This window comes from Oncorhynchus mykiss, chromosome 12 (genome assembly GCF_057628025.1).
Source record: "Oncorhynchus mykiss isolate SJ-2025 chromosome 12, ASM5762802v1, whole genome shotgun sequence".
In the NCBI taxonomy this organism is placed as follows: Eukaryota; Metazoa; Chordata; class Actinopteri; order Salmoniformes; family Salmonidae; genus Oncorhynchus; species Oncorhynchus mykiss.
This window is the reverse complement of record NC_143033.1, coordinates 76,913,629-76,932,886: the sequence shown is the minus strand read 5'-3', so window position 1 is coordinate 76,932,886 and position 19,258 is coordinate 76,913,629. Positions and strand designations below refer to the sequence as shown.

The 19,258-nt window shown below is 43.7% G+C and overlaps 1 protein-coding gene across 5 annotated transcripts in view; it reads left to right on the top strand.

The window, feature by feature from the left end:
• Positions 1-4,554: 4,554 nt before the first annotated feature.
• The window catches only part of LOC110538455 (inactive rhomboid protein 1), a 50,669-nt gene continuing 35,965 nt past the window's right edge, over positions 4,555-19,258 (top strand). For 3 of the 5 annotated variants that reach the window (XM_036938331.2, XM_090193375.1, XM_036938333.2), the window contains exon 1: positions 4,578-4,958. The gene's annotated coding sequence lies outside the window, so the exon portion shown is untranslated. Of the gene's footprint in view, positions 4,959-19,258 lie in introns of all 5 variants that reach the window. The other 2 variants (XM_036938332.2, XM_090193376.1) reach the window with 2 other exon arrangements.

Here is a 19,258-nt window from a genome sequence, read left to right as displayed (position 1 = left end):
TTCACAAATGCTCTCCATCCAACCTCACTGAGCTCGAGCTGTTTTGCAAGGAGGAATGGGAAAAAATGTCAGTCTCTCGATGTGCAAAACTGATAGAGACATACCCCAAGCGACTTACAGCTGTAATCGCAGCAAAAGGTGGCGCTACAAAGTATTAACTTAAGGGGGCTGAATAATTTTGCACGCCCAATTTTTCAGTTTTTGATTTGTTAAAAAAGTTTGAAATATCCAATAAATGTCGTTCCACTTCATGATTGTGTCCCACTTGTTGTTGATTCTTCACAAAAAAAATACAGTTTTATATCTTTATGTTTGAAGCCTGAAATGTGGCAAAAGGTCGCAAAGTTCAAGGGGGCCGAATACTTTCGCAAGGCACTGTATGTCAGTTTACATTATACCCTTTCCAGATCCATTCTCTCTTATGGAATAAACTATGTGAACCTTACAATGAAGTTACTCTAAAATAGAGTATAAAATGGACTTCCGTGAGTCACCCATAACCCTAAAGAAATTTAGAAAAAAGCCTCATTATCTCAAAGCTGTACACTATAAGATTATGCAGTCAGTCTGCTGATGTTAATGCATTGAAGCATTACATGGTCTCACTCGCTGTTGTTTTCCCCCAGTCTATTTGTTAAGCTTCAGATCCCTGATGGAACTATCAGTCTGCTGTCGGGATGATATCTCTATGCTGCTTTGAAGACTGCCAGCCTGCCTGTCTGTCTGATGCTTCCACTCCCCCAGCCTGCTGTATGTATCCGTTTTCCCCATCTGAATGAGAATGGCTATAACCCATGCATGACCAATATCCTCACTGTACTGCTTGCGTAGCCCAGGAATTATTTTCTCTCTCTCTGCTTTAGCTTAGCCTCAGAAACGATGGTCCTTCCCCCACATCTGTGGTTGGCTGACACAGGAGGAAATAGTTGTGTTATCCGTCTGACAGTGTTCCTTTGCTTAAACATGGTCTTTGTAGCGCAACCCTTTTATCTGTGTGTGATTGATGGAGCTTCAAGGGAGCTGGAGTGCTCTTAGAGGTCTGGCGTCAGCTGTCTAATCGCTAGTTGCCTATGCCCTGGCCTGGCCTCACCTCTTTCGCACTTCCCCCTCTCCTCGAGAGTTCACCGTTAATCACACCTACTTCATGGTATATCAATTAGAGACTCCCTATTCTCTGAATCAGAGAGGTGTGGTGGGATGTCTTAAACGACGTCCACGTCATCCGTGCCCAGGGAGTAGTTGTTGCTGTGTTGTTGGGGGTTAACTTCCTTGCTCAAGTGCAGAACGGCAGATTTTACCAGGGATTCGACCAGCAACCTTTTGGTGTCTGGCCCAACGCTCTTAACCGCTAGGCTACCTGCCGCCCCAATGCTAATAGAAATTCAGAAGCATACAGTATGTTTGCAAATGTTTCTGACATTTTCTTCAGAACTTAACATCATTTTACTTTGTAGGCGGAAAATGGCAGTACATTTCAGTAGTCGTGCCACTTTCTAGGTGTTGCAAGGTTTCATTGCCACTCTCCTGACGTGACGGCAGCCATGTGTGTCTTGTGGTCAGTTCTGGAAGCAGTGAGTCAGTGTTTTACAGGGGAGGAAAAACACTGCTAGGCAACCTGTTGCTTTTCATGAATAAGTGTCGACTTCAGCCAGGGACAGCCTCAGGGCTTCCAGACTCTCTGGTTAAGAGGAAGTGTTTGGAGGGAGAAGTGGAGCCAGAAAGTCATGAGAGAGGGGATCCCAGGCTGAGGTAACCCCTGCAAGGAGAGGAACCTGGGGCTACTGTGCCCAGCAGTCTTAATCTAGAGAAACCCACTAGGGCTGTCATTATCTCTGGAACCTCCTGCCCACGTATCAGACTCCCCACTCTAAAGGCCCAGAGTGGATATGAGCTTTCTCTGAAAACATGGAATTGAATGGTCTTTACATTAGAACCAACAGACTTTGTTCTCTGAGGAGCACTTAGAAGCTCCAAACAAGTATTCCTGGACAAAAACCTCCCTTGGATTGAATTAAAGAACAGAGAGTACTTTGAATATCAAATTGTTAATTTGAGCCACACTGCATTTGTAGGTGATCGTCTGCTACAGATTGTTAATAGCTGATATGAAAAACAAATCCGACCTGGAAACTGGGAAAACACATGGCGTCATAAAAGAGTTTGGGTCTACATAAGAGTTTCAGCCACTCTTGGAGGAAAATGGAAGTATCTCTATAAACAAATGCATTCATGAGACAGCCTATAGGGAGGAGGTCAAAGACATGGCAGTATGGTGCCAGCGCAACAACCTCTCCCTCAACTTTATCAAGACAAAGGAGATAATCATGGACTACAGGAAAAAGAGGGCCGAGCATGCGCCCATTCTCATCGATGGGGCTGTAGTGGAGCAGGTTGAGAGCTTCAAGTTCCTTGGTGTCCACATCACCAACAAACTATCCTGGTCCAAAGACACCAAGACATTTGTGAAGAGCGTATGACAAAATCTATTCCCCCTCAGGAGACTGAAAATATTTGGCATGGATCAGCAGGTTATACAGAAAAGGTTATACAGCTGCACCATTGAGAGCACTGGTTGCATCACCGCCTGGTATGGCAACTGCTCAGCCTTCGACCTCAAGGCGCTACAGACAGTAGTGCGTACGGCCCAGTACATCACTGGGGCCAAGCCTCCTGCCATCTAGGACCTCTATACCAGGCGGTGTCGGAGGAAGGCCCTAAAAATCGCCAAAGACTCCAGCCACCCTAGTCATAGACTGTTCTCTCTGCTACCGCGTGGTAAGCGGTTACAGAGCGCCAAGTCTAGGTGTGTCAGGTCCTGACCATAGAGAGCCCTTATTTTCTATGGTAGAGTAGGTCAGGGCGTGACTGGGGGTTAGTCTAGTTTATTATTTCTATGTGGGTTTCTAGTTTTGTTTTTCTATGTTGGTGATTTTGTATGATTCCCAATTAGAGGCAGCTGGTAATCGTTGTCTCTAATTGGGCATCATATTTAGGTCGTTTTTTTCCACCTGTGTTTTGTGGGATATTGTTTATGTGTAGTTGCATGTTAGCACTCCATTGTCATCACGTATCGTTTAGTCTTTATTGTTTTGTTGTTTGGTTCGCTTATTTCTAATAAAAGATGTGGAACCCAGATCACGCTGCATGTTGGTCCGAGAATGCTTCCAACGATCGTGACAAGGTCCAAAAGGCTTTGTAACAGATTCTACCACCAGGCCATAAGACTGCTGAACAGTTAATCAAATGGCTACCCAGATTATTTGCATTGACCCCCCCCCCCCCCACACACACACTTTTTTTTACACTGCTGCTACTCTATGTTTATTATCTATGCATAGGCACTTTACCCCTACCTACATGTACATATTACCTTTGTAAGTAAGCATTTCACTGTAAGGTCTACTACACCTGTTGTATTCGGAGCATCTGACAAATACGATTTAATTTGATTCAGGGCTGTAAAAATATGAAAGAACAAGACCAATTTAGTCTAACAAACTTGTGTGTTTTTCTGCTTTTCATGTGTCTCTCTCGGGAGGAAATGGAGTGGCGAATGGGAACAGGGTCCGTGGGTTGGGAAAGGAAGGCACATGAGGCTTGGAGAGTAGAGTGAGTAATCACAAAGACGTGGCTGGAAAGTCCCAGAGGGCAGGTATGGGAGGAATCTCAGGTACCTGAGGTGACAATAATGGAATGTCACACGTCATTGTGATATTTTTGTCTTAGCTATCAAATGTCTGCAGTGGAGTTAATTTCTTCTATCTTCATTTCAACTGACTGTGATGGGAACCTATCTCACAGCAGACACCCTGCTCATATACCCATCAATGCCTAACTAAAACTCAAGTGATATAATATTTTAGAACCTTACACAGTACACAGTGCAGATGTTATTCTATACAATTATCTTGGGAATTCATTAGGCTACAGTAGTTTATTATAGGACAGGTTGCCTAAAATAGTCATGTAAGTATCTATTTTTAGAGGTGTCTAGCCACTTGTCCATGGAATTTAACAAACACAGACAGGATGGGGTTTGAGTTACGTCAGCTTCTAGGTTCAGTTATCTAAAAGGATGTGAAGTGAAATAATATCACATGACTGCTCTCCCAACAGCGACCCTTGAGACACGGGACCATGCATGTCTATGCAGAGTCATTCTGTCCACATCTGTTATTCATTAACATGTTATAGGACCATTGTTTTATTTCAGTTTGATTAAGGCTTGAAACATGCTTTACAAATAAAGATGTTATGACTGGGATATAAAGAACAGATATTGAACAGATCTGTTGAAATTATCATGCCCTTACTTTAACAACAAAATCAGTAGCCTACACATTTATGAAGAGGGGTGTAATAACATAGTAGGCTAATAACCTTCAATTATAGACACAACTATTTATTGATCACGGGCTGGTCAGGTATGTCCTATGATTTCCCTGGATAGGCCAATGTCTGGGAAGTGCCAAATGAGAGCATACATTATTTGTTATGATCCTGTCTCTTTAATATTTTTTAAACCTGATCTCTTCTTGCTTAGTCACGCCCGTCAGCCGGTTAGCGCCGAGCGCGGCAGTGGCTGCCCATGTAAACCGATTGGCTGGTGGGTTTGACAGTCTTGTCCGATGCACAAGGGCGGGGTTCTCGGTCGGTGGAACTGAATTACCGGCCGAAGAAAACTTACCCTTGTTGAGCCTTGAGGTGTGGGAATGCGCTGGACACTGCCTGTGAAAATAGGAGCCCAATAGACATATCTGAGAATGTCTTAACGTTTTGTGGCTAGTTCCAGGATATAGAATTGGACTCTTGTTTGACTCGAAATAAATTATTATTTTTCCTTCTCAGAATGAAGTGACACCACATCACATTTCAGTAACTGGGATCTGTGATCTGAAATCTTTACAACCAGATTTTTTTCTCTACACCGGAAAACATAGGATTTGATTTTGATAAGGGTAAGTTTATTTGTATACTACATGAATAGGCTGGGTTTAGAGTGCTAGGCTATATAGGATTGAAAACATCAGAAATAGAATGTTAAGAAGACGATCCTGAATAAACGATCTGTCCCTCTGTCTCGTGTGCGCACAGTTGTATGTTCGATAGCCTACACCGGGATCGATAGCCTACTCACACGAGCCAAAGGGAATGTATCGAACGAATTGTACTATTTGATATTGGAACCTGTTTTGAATTTCATGGTTCACATGCATTTGTGCTGTAGGTTGCAAAGATCTACGTGTATCGCTATACAATATTAGACCTTTCTTTCGTTTTGCATATTTGTGATTGTGAATGACAGCTTGTGCTTCTATTCTATAAATGTTTGTCATTTCCGCGTGCGCCTGTAGGCTTCACGACAGCCCGGCATGTTCATTTGTAGCATAGTAGCACGCCCGGTATATAAAGGAGCACATAGGAGGAAGGTATTACTACATAATATGACTGCTATTGCGCAGGCTTACACCTGAGGTATTTTGTCAGGTGATGAATGTAACAGATCTCCTCTGATAATGTTTCTCCTGGAATAAGTGGGTTCAGGTGTTTTCTAAGCAAAATCATTGGAATACAATTATTATGGCTGTACTCTTTCACCTTGTACTTCAACGATTGTTCATGTCGACCATTATCAATATTATGTTATGAACTATTGATAGTAATTATTAGGTCATTGATTGCTTGTTAACATTTTCATACATGTCATGAATGCAATGCCACTGTTTAGACTCCACTGTGCTACCTGATCAATGGACACTGCACTATAGCCCCCTGTCTGCAACAGGAATGAGAGATGTATTCAAATGTGCTGAGTTATTTTGTCAAAGTGAGAGCAGCAGCAGGGCAGGCAGGCAGCAGGCCAGGCAGGCAGCACATGGCCTGCTGAAACATGATAGCATCCAGAGGATCATCATGAGGGCTGATGTCATGACACAGATGCACCATGATGTGTGATAGTGACGGGTCATGTTCATCCTCACTTACTGTTCCAACTGGAATGGAGGTACAGGGAATGTTTCTCTGAGGAAGAGACTGTGTGTGTGTGGGGGGGGGGGGGGGGGGGGTTGTCTGTGTGTGTACAGTGTGAGGCATGTGTGGAAGAAGGTGTGTGGCATTTGTGTGCCGTACAATTGAGAGAGCGCATTCCTTGAAAAAACCTAGGGGTTCTGGAGCTGGCATTGAATGGAGCAGGTGGGAATGGGCTAGCCAGGCCTGTGTTGGTTGGTTGGTTGGTATGTGGGTGTAGCAGGGAGCTGCTGAGAGGACACACTGGACTGTAGTCATGCCCACATGAGTCATGGTGCAGTATCTGTCTATCTATCAGTCAGTCTTGCTAAGTGTGCAACACTCACTCACTCTCTCTCCATGTGGTGTTGTTTTCACTTGGGTTACTGGGTTGAACCGGTCTCACCCTCAGGAGTCCTGTTCTGAACACACCAGACTGTGCCAGACTTGTTTCGGTCTTGTTTTTTTCCCTTCATATTTAGGGGGAAGGACACTAGCATGGTAGCATGCATGCATCTCTATTCTATTTAAGGCCTTCTAAGGCAGCCATGAGGTTGTGTTCTGTGTAGGTGTTTGTTCTAATCACCTCATGATGACTTATTGAAAAGCTGACCCGTCTTCAGATGTGGATGTGTCATGGCAGGCCCTCTGCTGCTCCGTCCAGTCAATGAGATGATGCAGCCCCTTAAGCAATTGCATATTTCCTGGAAGGATCTTCTTGTTTAACGGGGTCTCAGAGCATTTCGTATGACTCTGTACGTTACCCAATACACTCTATTTTGTATGATATGTTACCCTTCGTATGGTATGTATTCATTTGTGTATGTCCATCATCCATTTTGTACAATATTTTACGAATTTGCAAAACGTACAATGTGTTACAAATTTGTTACCAACACGCAACCGCCGACCAACCACCCTCTTTTCGTAACTTCTATCTTATGTAATCATACAAAAACATAACATATCATACGTTTACTATGTTACATCTAGTCTAAAGACCAGCCTGCCTTGTTATGAAACTACGTTGTTCTCTCCCATGGCCTTCAGGTATTTACCCTAGTCTCTGAACAGTTCACTCTCTCTCTCTCCCCTCTCTCTGTCTCTGTCTCTCTGTCTCTGTCTCTCTGTCTCTGTCTCTCTCTCTCCCCCTCTCTCTGTCCCTGTCTCTCTGTCTCTGTCTCTCTCTCTGTCTCTCTCTCTCTCCCCCTCCCTCTGTCTCTCTGTCTCTGTCTCTCTGTCTCTGTCTCTCTGTCTCTGTCTCTCTCTCTCTCCCCCTCCCTCTGTCTCTCTCTCTCTGTCTCTCTGTCTCTGTCTCTCTCTCTACCCCTCTCTCTGTCTCTCTGTCTCTGTCTCTCTGTCTCTGTCTCTCTCTCTCTCCCCCTCCCTCTGTCTCTCTGTCTCTCTGTCTCTGTCTCTCTCTCTACCCCTCCCTCTGTCTCTCTCTCTCTGTCTCTCTGTCTCTGTCTCTCTCTCTCTACCCCTCCCTCTGTCTCTCTCTCTCTGTCTCTCTCTCTTGTTCTCTTTTTGTGTGTGTGTGTGCACGTGTGTGTGCTGAGCACATGCTTCTCTAAATCACCCCAGGCTGCCTGCTGCAGCTTCAAAAGGCCTTGCTACGTCATGTGAGACCCAGAGATTATAATCATGTAGTAATGACTATGGCGTGAAATGCCATAGATTTGATGCAATAGCTGATTATTATTGCTCTCTTATTAGTAATTATAGTGTTAGTATTAATTAATATCAATTGTTGAAGAGAATACATTTTCGACCACATGCATATCTGCATATCTGTGTAGCATTAGTGTGGGCTAAATCCTAACACACTCTTTTTATATTTTTTATATTTTACCCCTTTTTCTCCCCAATTTTGTGGTATCCAATTCTTTTTAGTAGCTACTATCTTGTCTCATCGCTACAACTCCCGTACAGGCTCGGGAGAGACGAAGGTTGAAAGTCATGCGTCCTCCGATACACAACCCAACCAAGCCGCACTGCTTCTTAACACAGCGTGCATCCAACCCGGAAGCCAGCCACACCAATGTGTCGGAGGGAACACCGTGTACCTGGCAACCTTGGTTAGCGCGCACAGCGCCCTGCCCGCCACAGGAGTCGCTGGTGCGCGATGAGACAAGGACATCCCTACCGGCCTCCCTAACTAGGCCAATTGTGCGTCGCCCCACAGAACTCCCGGTCGCGGCCGGTTACAACAGAGCCTGGGCGCGAACCCAGAGTCTCTGATGGCACAGCTGGCGCTGCAGTACAGCACCCTTAACCACTGCGCCACCCGGGAGGCCCTAACACGGAACTCTCAACGTGACTCACACACCCAACAATCTGAGTTATGTATGTGTATCCACATCTCAAATGAGGATTCCTCAGTTTGTGGAAGCATGCTTGTAGTTGTAAAATATAAGGCAAAGCAACGGTATCTCAGTTAAACATGTCTACCAACTTGGTCAGCAGCTTTCGTAACAATAAGCTGGGTGTTCCAAGCAGATCAGTTAAGAGTGTTCCCACCACGGCAGACAGATAGACAGACGGTGCTTTACAAGCATGGCAGGTATAGTTTCACTGAAGAATAATGGTGAGAGAAGAACAATTTACTGCCTATGCGCTCTCTTTGATCTGGGCCCCATTGATGCTTGCTTCAACCACTACAGTCAATAACTTTGATGTGCTTGTAGTCGGTCTGGAGTTTGTGTCAGATTGTGTCAAGGCTTCAGGAATGGTTGATAAGCAAAAACAGACCACTCTTTTCAGACATGGCAAAAATGATTTGTCACGTCAATCTGCCAATCTATGAACCGTGGAGAATATGCCGTGGTGATTACGCTTTATGTGGAATACTTGTGAACAGGACGATGTTTTCCTCATGCTGTCAGACACTGAACACCTTTCTATACATGCAAGCGAAAACACAACCCTTCACATTAGTTCCCAACAGTCACAATGAAAAAGCCTCATCAAAACCAATCCCCCACCATTTTGAGTTGTGTGCGGAGTTGGCGTGGTCATGGAGGCGACTTGTTTGTATTCACAATCATCCTCCCTGGGGTGTCTTGAGTTTGCCCGTGTATGAATAAATGGAACATTGCTTTGGTCTGTGAGTTTCCTGTCAGTGTTCAGGCCTTGATTATGTGAGTCCCAGGAAAGCAGCCGTGAAGCAGCTAACTTTAACCCTCCCATTACATCTTGGAGGTGGCACGTAGGGCCTGTGCTGCAGAGGCTAGGCCCGGCCGACAGACAGGACTACAAACTCAGTCAGATGTGATGTAATGCTGTAATGCTATTTCAGGTCTACCTCTGGTCTCCAAGGCTCTGTCTGCCAGCAAGCCATTCTGCCTGCTCCTCTCTCTCTCTTAGTCCCCATGTTACCACCTCATCTATCAAAACACAGCCATGGCCTATGTTGGGATCCACAGTCAGGAATCGCAAGAAACTCAAATACCCATGTTTCCTGTTATGACTACAGGACAGAATGTGAACTTCCTTTAACTGAATGTAGGGATTAATATAGATTGTTTTATGTTATTATTTGTTTAAAGCTGATTTTAGGTGGGGCTTAGTCTGATGAGATGTTGTTCTCAATGGGGTGGCATCTGGTCTGAGACTGGTTTACCCGGCGGCACTCGTCATTCTCAGGACTATGGGAATGTTGTGGGTGCTCCCACCAAGCAGACTAGAGCTCCAAGGAGGAGGAACTGCTCTGTGTATTTTGATCTTGGGTGTTTTTCTTTTTCACAGATAAAAAATAGGGGTCCATAGGAACGTATTGTTCCATAGTTGTTGGCATGTGGATAGTGCAGATCCTGACCTGTGTAATATCTCATAACACAGAGTTTACACAACAAGTCAGAATCTCTAGTCCAATTCAGATCCTGACCTGTGTAATATCTCATAACACAGAGTTTACACAACAAGTCAGAATCTCTAGTCCAATTCAGATCCTGACCTGTTTAGTATCTCAAAACACAGAGTTTACACAACAAGTCAGAATCTCTAGTCCAATTCAGATCCTGACCTGTGTAATATCTCATAACACAGAGTTTACACAACAAGTCAGAATCTCTAGTCCAATTCAGATCCTGACCTGTGTAATATCTCATAACACAGAGTTTACACAACAAGTCAGAATCTCTAGTCCAATTCAGATCCTGACCTGTTTAGTATCTCAAAACACAGAGTTTACACAACAAGTCAGAATCTCTAGTCCAATTCAGATCCTGACCTGTGTAATATCTCATAACACAGAGTTTACACAACAAGTCAGAATCTCTAGTCCAATTCAGATCCTGACCTGTGTAGTATCTCATAACACAGAGTTTACACAACAAGTCAGAATCTCTAGTCCAATTCAGATCCCGCCACTCAAAACAGATGAAACATAGGCTTCATTTTTTTAATGGTTGTCAAGTGGACAGTTTGTGGAACTATTGTCAGTCTTGTTCTTTTTCGACAGGAATCTTGAGTGCGGGACTAAAAATAACATATACCACATTCAGCACTTTTCCTCAACCTTTTTGCTAGGAAGTGAGCGTTCTCATGTGCACCAACAAAGTCCATTCCATTATTGCAAAATCCCCAAGAGAAATCTTTGTTCCTCAGCTTTCAGTTAGAGCCCATTAGCACAGGTCTCTACTGTCAGACTGTCCATAGTGTTGGCTTACTACACACACTATCTCTTTAAAAGACTGAATGGCCAGACAGACACAAGGATTGGAGAGGGACAATTATAGTTACTATCCCAGGACTGTTACAGTTGAGAGCACATTTTTTAAATAGGGCGGCCTGCTATCTTTGGCCCAGCAAGCCTTCAGCCTCTAGTGTAGGGATCATCAACTAGGTTCAGTCACGGGACCATTTTTTTCTTGAGCGGATGGTCAGGGCAGCCGTAACATAATTACAAATCATTTGTAGACTGCAAATTGACCGGAAGAAGCCCAAACAAAAGTGATACAATGACAATGAGTGTCACTATTGTGAACAAGTTGAGTGAGAAAGTTCCAGACGCAGAAATATCATACCCCTAAGACATGCTAACCTCTCACCATTACAATGATACGGGAGGTTAGTATTTTTGCAGGGGTATGATATTTGTGCATCTGTAACTTTCTCCCTCATCATTATTCACAATACATTCAGGACTATCCGTAATCATGGTAGATACAACATTCATGTAGAAGTGTTTAGAAACATATTCTATTCTTATTTACAGTAAAAGTGACTACAAAATGACACAATACATTATTTACCATTCATTTCTATTGGACGCAAAATAATCTGAAACACAACCAAAACTAACTGCAAATGCATCCAGCAAGTTTGTAGAGTCACACGCTTGATGTAGTCATTGCGTGCTAGGAATATGGGACCAAATACTAAACTTTTGACTACTTTAATACACATATAAGTGAATTTGTCCCAATACTTTTGGTCTCCTAAAATGGGAGGACTGTGTACAAAAGGTGCTATTATAATTGTTTACCTGATATGGATAAAAATACCCTCAAATTAAAGCTGACAGTCTGGACTTTAACCTTATAGTCATTGTATCATTTCAAATCCAATGTGCTGGAGTACTGATTCAAAGAAGGAAAAATACTTCACTGTTTCAATAATTTCAGAGGGGACTGTATTGTACGTGGGAATACTTTGGAACAGATTTCCAAAATGAAGATCACTTAGAGCTGATTTGCTTTTGTTTTTACAGTATTTTATGTCCAACAGCAAAAACAACATTTCTGCTTAGTAAACTCACCCAAGGTCCAAATTTGGCCTATGGGCCACCAGTTGGGGAAACCCTGCCCTAGGGACTGCGGATCCTCATGGTGTATCACAGCGGTAAACTCATGTAGACTGTTCCCCTGAATGGAAGAGCACACAGAGTCATACACAGTAATATCTGGACAGTGTCCATCATCAGTCCCCAACACCACCTCCATCACATACCTTGGGCGCAACTCACTCTGTAATGGAGTTTCCAAGAAACGAGGGTGTGCTTTTGGAACAGCTCTGTGACTTGGCCTTGCCTGGTCCTCTGGGAGGAGGTGGATCCAGGAATGACTAATGATAACTGACAGGGAGACAACTTGGAAAGGTTCTGCAGTTGAACTGTTCGGTTGTGTTTTAAGATCTTTGTGTCACAATGACTGAAATTGCTTATGACGTCATCCTATAATTCTGTTTGTCCTTTCCGTTAGTTTGCTCTCCTGTTCTTGTCTGCTGCCTGTGCTACACTTCAGAACCATGCCAACTCTTCCATCGATTGGCCAGTTGTCAGTGGTTGTGCTTGGCATTGCCTTGTGCCAGGAAGATGATGTAAAGCCTACCAGTGGTGCCAGTGTTGCCACCCAGTTGATCACATCACTCACTGCAATAATGAAGCCGTCTTCTGGATTCTTCTGGTTGGGAGCACAGTGGTGAAGGACATTTGCATGTAGAACAGCGATTCAACAGAAAAATAAATCAATGAATAGAGTCTGTCAGGTTCTTCAGTCTGGGGACGTAGCCCAGATACAGTGAGTCAAGTTGGTTCTGCTGCTGTAGAGGTTGACTAACGCACACTCATCACCACCACTCTATATGGTCTCTCGTAATCACTCAGTCATAACATAACCTGTTACCTGACTGATGAGGGTTTATTTGGATTATCTCACAATGACGAGTACACCCGGGAAGCTGGGATACAGTGCCTTGCGAAAGTATTCGGCCCCCTTGAACTTTGCGACCTTTTACCACATTTCAGGCTTCAAACATAAAGATATAAAACTGTATTTTTTTTGTGAAGAATCAACAACAAGTGGGACACAATCATGAAGTGGAATGACATTTATTGGATATTTCAAACTTTTTTAACAAATCAAAAACTGAAAAATTGGGCGTGCAAAATTATTCAGCCCCTTTACTTTCAGTGCAGCAAACTCTCTCCAGAAGTTCAGTGAGGATCTCTGAATGATCCAATGTTGACCTAAATGACTAATGATGATAAATACAATCCACCTGTGTGTAATCAAGTCTCCGTATAAATGCACCTGCACTGTGATAGTCTCAGAGGTCCATTAAAAGCGCAGAGAGCATCATGAAGAACAAGGAACACACCAGGCAGGTCCGAGATACTGTTGTGAAGAAGTTTAAAGCCGGATTTGGATACAAAAATATTTCCCAAGCTTTAAACATCCCAAGGAGCACTATGCAAGCGATAATATTGAAATGGAAGGAGTATCAGACCACTGCAAATATACCAAGACCTGGCCGTCCCTCTAAACTTTCAGCTCATACAAGGAGAATACTGATCAGAGATGCAGCCAAGAGGCCCATGATCACTCTGGAGGTGGGAGACTCTGTCCATAGGACAACAATCAGTTGTATATTGCACAAATCTGGCCTTTATGGAAGAGTGGCAAGAAGAAAGCCATTTCTTAAAGATATCCATAAAAAGTGTTGTTTAAAGTTTGCCACAAGCCACCTGGGAGACACACCAAACATGTGGAAGAAGGTGCTCTGGTCAGATGAAACCAAAATTGAACTTTTTGGCAACAATGCAAAACGTTATGTTTGGCGTAAAAGCAACACGGCTGAACACACCATCCCCACTGTCAAACATGGTGGTCGCAGCATCATGGTTTGGGCCTGCTTTTCTTCAGCAGGGACAGGGAAGATGGTTAAAATTGATGGGAAGATGGATGGAGCCAAATACAGGACCATTCTGGAAGAAAACCTGATGGAGTCTGAAAAAGACCTGAGACTGGGACGGAGATTTGTCTTCCAACAAGACAATGATCCAAAACATAAAGCAAAATCTACAATGGAATGGTTCAAAAACAAACATATCCAGGTGTTAGAATGGCCAAGTCAAAGTCCAGACCTGAATCCAATCGAGAATCTGTGGAAAGAACTGAAAACTGCTGTTCACAAATGCTCTCCATCCAACCTCACTGAGCTCGAGCTGTTTTGCAAGGAGGAATGGGAAAAAATGTCAGTCTCTCGATGTGCAGAACTGATAGAGACATACCCCAAGCGACTTACAGCTGTAATCGCAGCAAAAGGTGGCGCTACAAAGTATTAACTTAAGGGGGCTGAATAATTTTGCACGCCCAATTTTTCAGTTTTTGATTTGTTAAAAAAGTTTGAAATATCCAATAAATGTCGTTCCACTTCATGATTGTGTCCCTCTTGTTGTTGATTCTTCACAAAAAAAATACAGTTTTATATCTTTGTGTTTGAAGCCTGAAATGTGGCAAAAGGTCGCAAAGTTCAAGGGGGCCAAATACTTTCGCAAGGCACTGTATGTGTCATCCCTTGTCTCCCCTTCTTTCCCCTGTCAAAACATTGAGCTCATCTCTGTGGAGTAGTCTGTGTTTTCCTCAGCCCAATCTACAGGGTGAGGACCGAGGAGACCTCCCCCAGCCTACTGTATCTCCCATAGGGTCTGCCCCAGCCCTAGAGCCAGCCTTCCTGTGCCTGTGTTTTGGAGTTTCCATGACTCTCTGTGCAGCACAGCTGGCTGCAGCAGGCCCGCCCGCCCCTGCTCTCTCTCTCCGACCCCTCAGACCTGAACCCTGGCTGGCCTCCCTTCTGATGATCCCCCAGGGCCAGCTTCACTTCCTCAGAGATGACTTAATGATAGAGAATCCTTTGGCACCTTGTTAGATTAGGGAATAACATGTAAAGACACAGGTGAGGGACTTGTCTAAAACAGGTCAATCAAAGGTTGTGTGTGTGTGGGAGTGGGGGAGATTCCAGGGCATGGGAGAGATGAGAGAATGGCCAAATGTAGCTACATTTTTTTTATCACTAAAACAGAGATGAATAACTTACATTTTTCCTCTTCATCTAATACGGTGCACATATTAAATGCTGAGTGATATGAAATACAGACATAGCATCTAAACCGCATCGACATTGTCATTGTAACGTTTGTATCTTATTTTCACAGTCTGTTGACGGTGCTCAGGAGACTATGATGCAGTGTATCAACCACAAAAATACTCACTTGTGCTATATATCTCTATTTATACAAAGTTACACAGAACCACAATAATGTTCCTTATTTTAGTAGAGGCTTTAATAAGAAACCCTCATGAACTACGGGCCTAGAGGTTTACTCTATAAGGGTCGGAAGTTCAGAGAAAAAGATCATATCAGCATTGCATCAGTATAGTTGAGTGCTGCTTTTTTTCACACACAGCAACTAGTTTGGGCAGAGCGTACATGTTGAATGTGGGAATGTGGGGACTTGTAAACAAGCAGTCTGGGTGGCTGGCTGCCTGGCTGGCTGCTTGGCTGTGGGAATGAGTGCACATGTTCAAGGTGGAAGTGGAGCACCTGTCTTAGTACACCGCATGGCAACAGCGATACACCTCGAAGACTCAACCACAGGAAGAACATCACTTCCTCTTTCTACCTTTGGGTTTGACTATATTGATGAGTCTCACCTGTTCCGCTTTTATCCTCTTATCTCCCTGGATATCTGCGATGTATTACAGATGAAAGGGATTTAAACGTTGGATATGAAAATCACCCTGTGTGTCTGGGACAGACAGAGAGACATAACACCGGAGGGATATATATATATACACTACCGGTCAAAAGTTTTAGAGCACCTACTCATTCAAGGGTTTTTCTTTATTTTTTACTATTTTCTTCATTGTAGAATAATAGTGAAGGCATTAAACTATGAAATCACACATATGGAATCATGTTGTAACCCAAAATCTTCAAATAGCCACCCTTTGCCTTGATGACAGCTTTGCACACTCTTGGCATTCTCTCAACCAGCTTCACTTGGAATGCTTTTCCAACAGTCTTGTTGGCTGCTTTTCCTTCACTCTACGGTCCGACTCATCCAAACCATCTCAATTGGGTTGAGGTAGAGGGATTGTGGAGGCCAGGTCATCTAATGCAGTACTCCGTCTCTCTCCTTCTTGGTAAAATAGCTCTTTCATAACCTGATGGTGTGTTGGATCATTGTCCTGTTGAAAAAATAATGATTGTCCCACTAAGCCCAAACCAGATGGGATGGCGTATCACTGCAGAATGCTGTGGTAGCCATGCTGGTTAAATGTGCCTTGAATTCTAAATAAATCGCAGACATCGCCACCAGCAAAGCACACCCACACCATAACACCTCCTCCTACATGATTTATGGTGGTAAATACACCTGTGGAGATTACATTTTCACCCACGCTCATCTCACAAAGACACGGCGGTTGGAACCAAAAATCTCCAATTTGGGCTCCAGACCAAAGGACAAATTTCCACCGGTCTAATGTCCATTGCTCGTGTTTCTTGGCCCAAGCAAGTCTCTTCTTATTGGTGCCCTTTAGTAGTGGTTTCTTTGCAGCAATTTGACCATGAAGGCCTGACTCATGCAGTCTCCTCTGAACAGTTGATGTTGAGATGTGTCTGTTACTTGAACTCTGTGAAGCATTTATTTGGGCTGCAATTTCTGAGGCAAGTAACTCTAATGAACCTATCCTCTGCAGCAGAGGTACCTCTGTATTTTCCATTCCTGTGGCGGTCCTCATGAGAGCCAGTTTCATCATAGCGCTTGATGGTTTTTTTGCGGCTGCACAAATGTTCTTTATTGATGTACCTTCATGTCTTAAAGTAATGATGGACTGTCAGTTCTCTTTGCTTGTTTGACATGTTCTTGCCATAATATGGACTTGGTCTTTTATCAAATAGGGCTATCTTCTGTATACCACCCCTACCTTGTCACAACACAACTGATTGGCTCAAACACATTAAGAATTTCCACAAAACTAACTTTTAAGAAGGCACACCTGTTAATTGAAATGCATTCCAGGTGTCTACCTCATGAAGCTGGTTGAGAGAATGCCAAAAGTGTGCAAAGCTGTCAAGGCGAAGGGTGGCTATTTGAAGAATCTCAAATATAAAATATATTTTGATTTGTTTAACACTTTTTGGGTTACTACATGATTCCATATGTGTGATTTCATAGTTTATGTCTTCACTATTATTCTACAATGTATAAAAAATTAAAAATTAAGAAAAACCCTTGAATGAGTAGGTGTTCTAAAACCTTTGACCGGTAGTGTATATAGCAAAGGTAAATGGGTTTGTCTGGTTGGAGTCACTCTGTGTAGAAGATTAAAGATCCATAGTACACATCCTCAATAGCTAATGTGTAAGTGACTGTATATGTGTTGATTAGATTGAGACCTTAGATTGTTGCCCCCATTGCTGAATTGCCTTGTTGCTATGTGGAGACAGGTACAACACAGCAGCAATGGTGCTGTCGTAGTCTGTGGTTCATCTGTGGCCCCTGCTGTGATGTGGGTTACAGCTGAAAGATGGCACGTGTCACATGCTCTGGGACATTCCATCCCCTATCACTTGGCTTTAAGACCACCATCCCATGCCCTGCCTGTCCTCTGTTCAAGCACTAACAGTGAGTGCTCTGCCCCGATCACTAGCTGTAACATCCCAGAGGAAGCCCCCAGTCTTAATATTACGACTGGTCATAGCAGGTATTAGGCCTCAGGCCCTGTTTGTTGTGATGCTGGTCAGGAAATCAATTCCTTCGATCTGCTTGTGTGTATTCTGTGTGTTATTTCTCATTTGTGTACACGTTTGACCAGAAACCGCCCGTCTACTAAACCAGTTGAGGTCACTTCCATCCATGCAAGAATGTTCTTGGTTTAGGGAAGTGATACTGTGAAGAGTTCTGTATTCTTCAATACATATTTGACTCACTCCAAACCCAAAACGAATGAAAGATATAGAGAATTCTTAATTAACCATAAAGGTCAAGCAAATCTATATGAAGGGATTTAAAGAGGCTTTGAATCATATTACAATCACTGTAGAATTCCCTACGGAAAAAAACGAATTACCAAGTAGTGAACATTTTTATATAATATATGAAATAACGTTTTAGTAGTAAATGAATAAATGAATGAATCCATGGATTATGAATGTCATTAAATGAACCTTTCAGTATATGCCTATGTTTTTAGGACATAATGGTGAAGCTAATTTTCTCTGACGGTTTGTCAGACCTGGGTTCAAATAGTATTCAAAGACTAAACCTGAGTTTAGTAAACAAATACTGTTTGGACCCAGGTCGGATGGTGTGTCAGTTAATCCCTCACCCCAGCAGACAGACAGAGGGTGGGTGTTCCTGCCAGTCCCTCCCTGGCCAGTTTATCAGGAGGTTTGACCTCATTGGCTTTGATTGGAGATCAGAGGGCTGATTTGGACAGGCCAAATGCCCATTCTCTCCCCTGGCTAAATCCGTGTGTAGTCTGGCTAATTCCTTTGTCCCAGAGCAACAGGCCACGCTTCGTCTGCTCTCAATAGAGACAACAGCTTAGATTTCACACTGAATGGAGATGCCAGAGGGGGCTGACTGGACAGGACAGAGGGAGGAGGGAGGGGTGGCTATTGTTCTCTACTGTGGTATTTGGAGGGGAGGGATGCCTCATGGCCGGTGATGGGATGAAATTGGTTAGTGTGTGTGTTGTGGCTGTGCGCAGTGGACGTTGTGGAGAAGCCTCCCAGAGAGCAGTGTGTTTTCTGCTTTCCCATTCGGAGGTCTCTTCAGCTCCTCCTCTCCTCCCCACTTCCTACCAGCACATCTTAAATAAGCAGTCATCTGACCTCTTCATGCTGGTGGTCTTTTAGGGAGGATGTGAGGTCACACAGTTGATGGCGTCTCTTTGTGAAGTATTTTTACTTGTGTTGATTGGCCAGAGCATGGAATTAAACCTAGGAGTGTCCACAGTGAGTAATATGGTGGTGACAGGCCGTATCACCTCCAGAATACACCGTCTGAAGGACTTCATAACAAGATACGCTGTCTGTCCGATACAGGAATCTGTCCACATTTACGCCCTCCTAACCATGATGGGGTTAACGAACTCCACGCACACAGAAAGTCATTAGCTAAACACAGAACTTGCTGACACCCCAGTTTTGATCGATAAAGGAATTAATTATTCAGTCAGCCTGGTTGTCCCCTTCCTTCCCTCACGTTGAGGAGGAATTTTGGATCAGTCTCCACAACAATGACCCTCCTTCAGCCCCATGCGCATCATCAGCCTGATGCCCAGCACACAATGCAGCCTTTTGTAGGCGGGAGCGATTCAGGCTGATATCATGCTGGAAACTATATAGATGGGGATCACATGTGGTCATGCTGTTGCTGAGTCCCCTCTTAGCTCCCTTGGCTAACAGGAAGGGCAGCTTCTGACTGCTTTCTACAGACAATAAGGCGCTTGTTTAG